Source organism: Meleagris gallopavo, chromosome Z (assembly GCF_000146605.3).
Source record: "Meleagris gallopavo isolate NT-WF06-2002-E0010 breed Aviagen turkey brand Nicholas breeding stock chromosome Z, Turkey_5.1, whole genome shotgun sequence".
Taxonomy (NCBI): Eukaryota; Metazoa; Chordata; class Aves; order Galliformes; family Phasianidae; genus Meleagris; species Meleagris gallopavo.
Genome location: NC_015041.2, coordinates 40,790,741 through 40,799,174, shown reverse-complemented (window position 1 = coordinate 40,799,174; position 8,434 = coordinate 40,790,741).

Genomic DNA, 8,434 nt, shown 5'->3' with positions numbered 1-8,434 from the left:
GGAGTGGATCTCCAGAAGAGATCCTTTCCCACTGGTGGTCAGCTCTTACATGGGTCTAGGAAAGGTGGAGCCAGGCTCCACCCATTCCTGCAGCATAGGTAAATTGCCTTCACCTGTGCTCCCGTGGCTGACTCTCATTGCTCACCTCAGGTGATCAATCAGAGGTTCAGGCCATGATTCAGCAGTTCCCATACATATCATTAATGCATATATAAAAGTTTGAGAGGCAAAAGTTAGTAGCCAGTATATATAGAAAGCAAAAAATTGGTTAAAATACACAGAAATTCCCTTCTAAGCAGTATCCAGCGCAAAACTTCCATTACTCTAATGCACACTTGGCATGCACATATAAAGGAAAAACAAGTCCTTATTCAAGTGAGGAAAAACAGGAGGTTTCATGAGAATTATAACTGATTTCCAAGTTTGATTAAATTGACCAACACTTGAAAAGAATTCTAAGAATGGGTAAATACTAATATATTATTTCAAGAAATTACATTTAGTAAGTGAATTCTCAATCAATTACATATAGATTATAAAGCGACAAGGACTAATTATCCACTTTCCAAATATAAAGTATCTCATTATATACTATTTTTCAATATAAATGTTGATGTGTAGATGGGATGTAACGGAAGGTGTAAAGGACAGCAGAGGAAGAATAAAGGAGAAAAGAGACAATTTCCATGAACAGCTTGCAACAGTGCATCATTTTAGATAAACTTAACACATATTTTAGACATGCTAGGAGAAAGACTTACTATCTATCTAAACTTGCTTGCAGTTTCATTTCATATATTAGATGTGAGAAAAGCAGAAACAGAAGAGATCAGACAGTGGATTTTAGCATTCTACCAAATATTCATTCCGGCTTTCACCCTACTTTCAACTTCCTAACTATCGTGATGCTCTAATGTACTAAATGAGTAATGACAGCACTGTAGTTGTTTTTTTCATGTGACGGAACATTCTGAAACTGCACTGATAAATTAGGTCCATACAAAATTATCAGTATACTTTTTTAAAAAACAAATAAAAAACAATAAATTAAAATCAGTTTAGGAGTTAATGAACCACAGGCTAAATTACGAATGTACTGTTCAGTTGGGAATTTAAACAAACAACAATCCTACTGTTACGGATGTTTTTTCTGAAACTCTTCACTGTTGTGATGGTAAGCTTCAAATGCACTGGTAAGTATTGTTTCTAATTTAGAAAATAAAAAAAAAAACTAATTTTACCTCATCTCTGTAAGGTTGAACTGACATTAAAAACGGTAATAAGCTACCTTCTGAAGTTCATATTTCAGCCACATTTAAGAAAACGTCAGGAGAGTGGTAAGTGAAATATGTAAACTGAATGTGTAGCTAACATCTCTAAACTGATGCAGAAAAATGAGAACACCAAGGAGGGTATTTTCGAGTTGAGTCCAATGGAATCTAAGCTCAACATCAGTATTAAACAATGATTTGGAAGAAAATAAGAGAGCACTGCTAGTTAAGTTTAAAAATGAAATGAGAGCTGTTAGAATACAAATAGGAAAGAGGACAAATCATTTTTTTAATATATGACTTATGTGAATAACTCTTAAAGTAGCCAAAACTGGACTCCAAAACTTGATCAGGTATGGTGACAATACAGAAGAAAAAAGAAAGGGAAGAAAAGAAATAAGAATTTGAAAACGGGCAGTGGAAGTTTACTTCAAAGGAGTGAAAAGTATTGTTGGATAAAAACATAGGAAAGTATCAGATGTGGCACCAGGAAAACTGTCTGCACACTGCTGTGTGCAATTTGTGGACTTACAATCTGTTAAAAAAGGAAATAGGTCTGGAGAGAACTAAAAGAATGATTACATGTCTGAGAAACTGTTAATCTAAGAGAAAGATGAGTTATGCCTTGATCACAGTCTACAAGTATTTACACAAGGAAGAGATTTCAAATAACTCCTTAGCTGCAAATGGTATAGAGATCCCTGGTAGAAAGCTGAAGCAACAGAGATGAAAAATAAGACAAATTTTTTCATTCTGACAGTAAATAAAAATAATCTATTTCAGAACACAGTTAATTTCCTTCATTTTGTTTATTTGTTTCAAGACTGTCTAGCTGTCCTGTTCACTACTAAAATCTGAAATTTAGTCCTGGAGACTTACACTACACAAGCATAGTTCTAAAATTCAATTTAGTTTCATGTAGAGGTACATGACAGATCTGTAAGGGTGAAAGACGTTGCAGAATGGAACAAATGTTACCTGAGTACTACAGCTCTAAAGAACATGCTGATGGAACCACGTAAATCATTTTCCTCAAATTTGTTGTGACAAGTTTTATCAACTTCACATACTCTCAACACTTTGAACTTAAGAAAAAAACAAACAAACAAACCCACAGAATCTGATAATTAAAAAACAGGGAAAAGTACTAGACATAAATAAATTTAAAGTAAAATGAGGTTTTGCTTCACTCTTGTATCCTTTTTTTTCCTACACTTCCAAGATTTGACTATCTAGTTTGCTATAGCCGTCATATATGAACTCAGATTTTATAAGAGAGAAACTGTAGATACCATAGACCTTTTCTTGCCTTAATTTCAGCTACAATATACAGAACAGAAAACCTCTAAGGATTTCCTCCTCCACACCAACCGATAATAAAATCTCCGTCATCATAAAACTCAGGACTTAACTCTGTGCAGCTGCACACCTCAATTTCAAAAGCAAGAAGCATGATAATGCTCTCTAGTGTTTACTAACACATCCCTTGCAAGGAACAAACAGGATGTATTGGAAGATTTGGTTCTTTCCCTATGATATCACTGGTATCAGTGGGACTTGATGGAACAAGTTCTACAACTGGAGAACTGGGATGGAGGGCTACCAATTGTTTAGGAGGAACAGACAGGATAGGTGTGGTAGATGTGCTGTGCTGTACATAAGAGAGATTAAACTGTACAGACCTTGCCGTTTAGGATGACATGTTAGATGGACTGCAAAGCACAAGTAATCACAGGGGCTTACTATCCACTGCCCACTCAGCACATTGCCACAGATAAGATATTCTATGGGCAGTCAAGGGAAATTTCAGGATCAGTTGTCCTCTTTCTTATGAGAGACTTCAAATTCTGAGACATAAGTTGGGAATGTTATGCTGCTACAACAAATAAATCTGGGAAGTTCCTACAGCATATTGTCCTGTCACAGGCACTAAGTGAGACAGTTAGAAAAAGGACCTTCTAGATCTGTTGTTTGAGAAGAGGGCCTTTTGGAGAGGTGGTAGTAGGCAGCTCTATTGGCCACAGTGAGTTTGAAAAAGCTGACCTCAAAATTTTTTGTTGCAAGGAGAAAAAGTGTCAGCAGAGTTGCTGCTCTGGACAACTTGGAGCTTCTCAGGGAGGAAGTTAGAAGTGTAACCTGGGAATCTCCTCCAGAAGGTTTAGATGTTTGTTTTTTTAGAAGTACCTTTTTTAAGCCCAGAAGCGGACAATCCTGTTGCACTGCAAGTCAGGCAAGTAAGGCAGAAGACTGGCCTTGGTATAAAAGGAACTGTTCTTGGAATTAAGGCAGAAAAAGAAAGGCAAGGTCAAGATTCACAGGGAGAGGACAGAGTGGCAGTTAGCACCTGCAAAAAGAAAACAAGAAAAGTCAAAGCCCAGCTTGTATTGACAGTGGCCACTATAGAGTCAGACAACAAAGAAGGCTTTTTCAGTCTTGTCAGCACATTGTAGTTTAATCCAGCAGGCAGCAAAGCACCACACATTTGTTCATCCACTTCCTCACCTCTCAATAGGATGGGGATGAGAACCAATAAAAATAAAAGCAAAGTAGAACTTGTGAGTTGACATAAAAGATAATTACTAAGAAGTGGAAGAGAAAAAATAACAGTAATGATAATTACATGTAGATCACTCTGAAAGTAATGCCTCCTACTTATTTTCATGGAAACCTGTCACGGAGTTATCTACATCAATCTGTGCCTGTGACAGGGGGCAGCAGACCCATAGGCCATCTGGCCTCAAAATGGGAAGGAAAAAGGGGAGGGATGGGAAGATGGGAGCTGGGTCCAAAAACAGAACAGTGGCAACAATCTAAGGAGGAAACTTAATTTTACTAAATATGATATCAGAATGCAAGATAACACTATATAATACAATATAATTGGAATTGGGACTAATAAATCAAATAAAATAAGAGAGAGGGTGACCGAAACTGAAAGGTCTACTCTGAACTGAAGCCACACAGCTGGGGAGCACCCACACACTGCCAGGCAGTGAGCGAGAGAGCCAGTGAATGAGATCCCATGACTTCATCCCGTGGCTTCTCTTCCTCTCTGAATGTGAAGTCCCCTGGGGTACATAGTTCTTGTTTTCTGAGAATCAGATATCCAGAAAGTTGTCAGTCCACAGAACTGGAGTATTAACTCTTTAATTCCCTGTGCTTTACATGATGTTACGATGTGGAATACCGACAACAAAATTATAAAACCATGACAAAACTATGACAGATTAAAAGAGAGCAATGACATTATTTGATACAGCAAATTCTAAGCTGCCAAATACTATCTTTCAACACAGTCACCACAATTAGTTATGCACTTCCACAAGTGATGAACAAGAGCCTGCATGTTGTGCTGGCAAAAATCTGCACCAATAGAGGTGACTCACTATTTCACATTTGCTATGAAAGTGTCATTGCTAGGAAAATGTTATCCACATGGTCCATTTTTCTTGGGCCTTTCAGGTGGAAATCGGAAGGCATCAAATCTAGACTATGCAGTAGCTTTGGACAGTCCAGCCAAAATTGGCAGTGTGCTCCAAGGTTTTCAAACTGGTATGAGGCCTGGCACTTGTGTGTTGCAAGAATGGTTGTCTTCTCTGCCCTGGCTCTGGAAGTTCAAGCCTTCAGCTTAATCAGTGTCATGATGTAAGAGTCAGACTTGATGGTTTGTCCAGGCTCCAGGATATCCAGAAAGATTACTCCTTGCCTATCCCAGAAGGCCATGCACATCACTTTATCTGATGATGGCTATGTCTTGATCTTCTTCTTAGATTAGGAATTTGCATGTCCATGGACTCTCGTTTTCACTCAGGTTTGTAGTGATGATACCACATCTCATCACCAGTAATGATACAAATCAGGAAACTGTTATCTTCAGCCTCTGATTGGTTCAATAGGTTCTAATAAATTTGAATATGACGTCATGGTGTTATTCCTGTTCCTGTGTATTTGCTGGACCCATCTGAGGCAAACTATCCAATATTTCAACATTACCACCATCATCTCATCGTCTTATCTTTCACAGGGCTGTTGCCACAGCTGAAACACACCACTCACTGCCTCACTGAGCTCACATCCACTGTCAGGGTTCCATAAACATTCAGCAAGAGCCTATCAATGTCACTGGTTGCTATTTCTTCCTCATGGAGGAATAATACCATTAACTCATACAAACTTCCATGTAAGACACTATTTTGTCAGGCCACTTCCCTGCTGCCTCCTGTCACATGCCAACAAAATGTAATAGAAAAACATTCAATCTCTACTGCCATACCACCAACATCTACTTCTGATATCATGGACACACATAATAAAATAGGAGGCATTACTTTTGGAATAGTGCTTGTACATACGTACATATATATTCATCAAGCAGCGATGACAACTCAATTGCTCGCCATCCACTCATAGATGCCTGGCCAGTCCCCAGACAGTGGCTGAGCCCCCTAGCCAACTCCCCACAGTCATTGTTTCTCACATGATGTTACGTAGTGTAGAATATCCCTTGTCTAGTTTAGGTCAGCTGTCCTGGTTCTGCCTTCTCCCAGCTCTTCATGCCCCTCCAGCCTCTTCACTAGCAATGTCCTTGGTTCTGTGTAGAACAACTCAGCAACAACTAAAATATTGGTGTGTTAACATTTTTGTTTTTCTCCTAAAGCTGAAACACCATCACCCACACACTATGAAGAAATTAACTACATCCCAGATGAAACCAGGACACAATAGCAAGATGTCAAAGAAAAACTCTGAACTGATATTTGATGCAGATGATCACTTAACAAGTAGGGAGGGTAAGAATAAGATTGAGGCATTTAATGTTTCCTGTTACCTCAGTCTTTAATATCAGTGGTAGATCCTCAGTTGCACAGTTGTCCAATGAGGAGGACCATGTCTAATGGAGAAGTGAATTTCCATTTGTGTCACCAAAATTGGAAGGGAACAGTGTAAGTTGCATTAGCTCAATATTCTTAAGTCCATGGATCCTAAAGGGATATACTGCAGGATGCTGGAAGAATTAGAGAACATTATAGCTGAACTCCTCTCAACAAATTACTGGAACTGTGGGAGTCCGCGGAAGTCTCTTCTGACTGGCAGTTAGCCAACTTCATACATGATAACAAAAATGGCATGAAAAAAGGCCCAGGAAACAACAGATCTGTTTGTCTAGCTCAGTCGCTGGAAAAGTTGTGGAAAAGATTGTCCTGGGGGATATTTAAAGGCACTTGAAGAACAAAGTTGTTATCAGACATAGTCAACGTGGGTTCATCAGGGAAAGTTCTGCCTTAGTAATTTGATCTCCTTCTACGATAATGTTACCTACAGTATGGATGAAGGAAGGGTTCAATTTTAGGGCCAGTTCATTCTAAATGTTTTCCTAACTGGCTTGGATACAGGACTTGAATGTAAACCAAGTAAGTTTGCAGATTTCACTAAACTGGGAAAAGCTTCTGATTCCCTTAAGAATGGAAAGGCCTTGCAGAGAGATCTTGATAAGTTAGAAGGCTGGGAAAGCATCAACCACACAAAATTTAAAAAGAGCATATGCATCAAGAACAGAGCTAACTTGGCTATATTTACAGACTCAGGGATGACGGCGGGAGAGCAACTCTGCAGAAAATGATGGGTTCTGGCTGTTAACAAGTTGAATCTGAGTCAGCAGCGTGCCCTGGCAGCCCTAAGGGCCAACCACACACTGGGGTTCATCAGGCCCAGTGCTGCCACAGGGAAAAGAAAGAGGTTGTCCCACTGCTCCTCTGCACTGGTGCAGCCTTACCTTAAGCGCTGTATGTAGATTTGGGTGGCACAAGAAAAGAAGGAACTAATAGAGATTTCCAAAGCAGGGCTCCAAAGATGGTGAAGGGTCTATAGGGCAAGACATAAGAGGAGCAGATGAAGTCACTTAGTATATATACATTGTATAGGAGAATAAGAGGAAACCTCATGATTGCCTACATCTTCCTAACAAGGAAGAGCAGAAGAAGAGGTGCTAATCTCTTCTCTCTGGTAATCAGTAATAGGATTCAAGAGAACAAAGAAAGGAGAACTGGCAACAACAAACACTAGAGAAGGCTGAGGTACTCAAAAACTCTTCATTGGCATGTCTCTCAAGTCCCTGGACCTCCAGGTAACAGTTGGAGAAGTGAAATCCCTCACACTGTAAAAGAAGAGCAGGCTCAAGACCGCTTGATGAAACTGAATGTGTGCAAGTCTGTGTGACTCAAGGGACATGCATTCCAGGGATCTGAGGCAGCTGGCTGATGCAGTTGCTGAGCCACTCTTCATGATATTTGGAAAGTCATGGCTGTCAGGTGAAGTCCTCAGTGACCGAAGAAATCACTGAAGAAACATCACTTCCAGTTTTAAGAAGGCCTAACAAATTGACTGGATGGCCTCAGCCAGAGAGTTGGGCAGACAATTGGCTCTATGTCTAGCTGGAAGTGAGTAGTGTCGGTGTCCCCCGTGGTTCCATATTGTGTGCACCTTCAGTAAGTTTGCAGGCAACATCAATCCAAAGAATGCAGTTGATAAAACAGAAGGAAGGGATGCCAAACAAAGGGACATGAATAAGCTTTACAAGTATGCCCAAGTGAACCTAATGAGGTTCAGCAAGGCCAAGTGCAAGTTCCTTGCACTTGGGTCGGGGAATCCCAGACGTGAGTACAGACTGAGAGAAGAATTCCTTGAAAGCAGCCCTGCACAGAAAGATTTGGGGCTTCTGATGAAAAAATATTCAGTGTAAGCCAGCAGTATGCATGCGCTTGCAGGCCAGAAAGCCAAGTATATCCTGTGCTGCATCAAAAGAAGAGTGGGACAGTAGAGTGAAGGAGTTTATTGTCACTCTCTACCCTTGTGAGGCCCCATCTGGAGCATTCCATTCAGGTTTGAGGACCGTAGGGCAAGTAAAAGCTGTCAGAAAGGGTCCAGAGGAGGGCAAAGAAGATGATCAGCAGACTAGAGCACCTCTCCTGCAAAGAAAGGCTGAGGGAGACTCTGGAAAGACTTCACTGTGGCCATTTTTTACTTAAAATGAGATTTATTTTTTCTTTATTCTGAGGGCAGTGAGTCTCTGAAACAGGCTTCCTAGCAAGGTAGTTCATGTCCTGTGCCTGTCAATGTCCGCAATGCGTTTGGAAAATACTTTTTTGGAAATACATCTGGAAAAT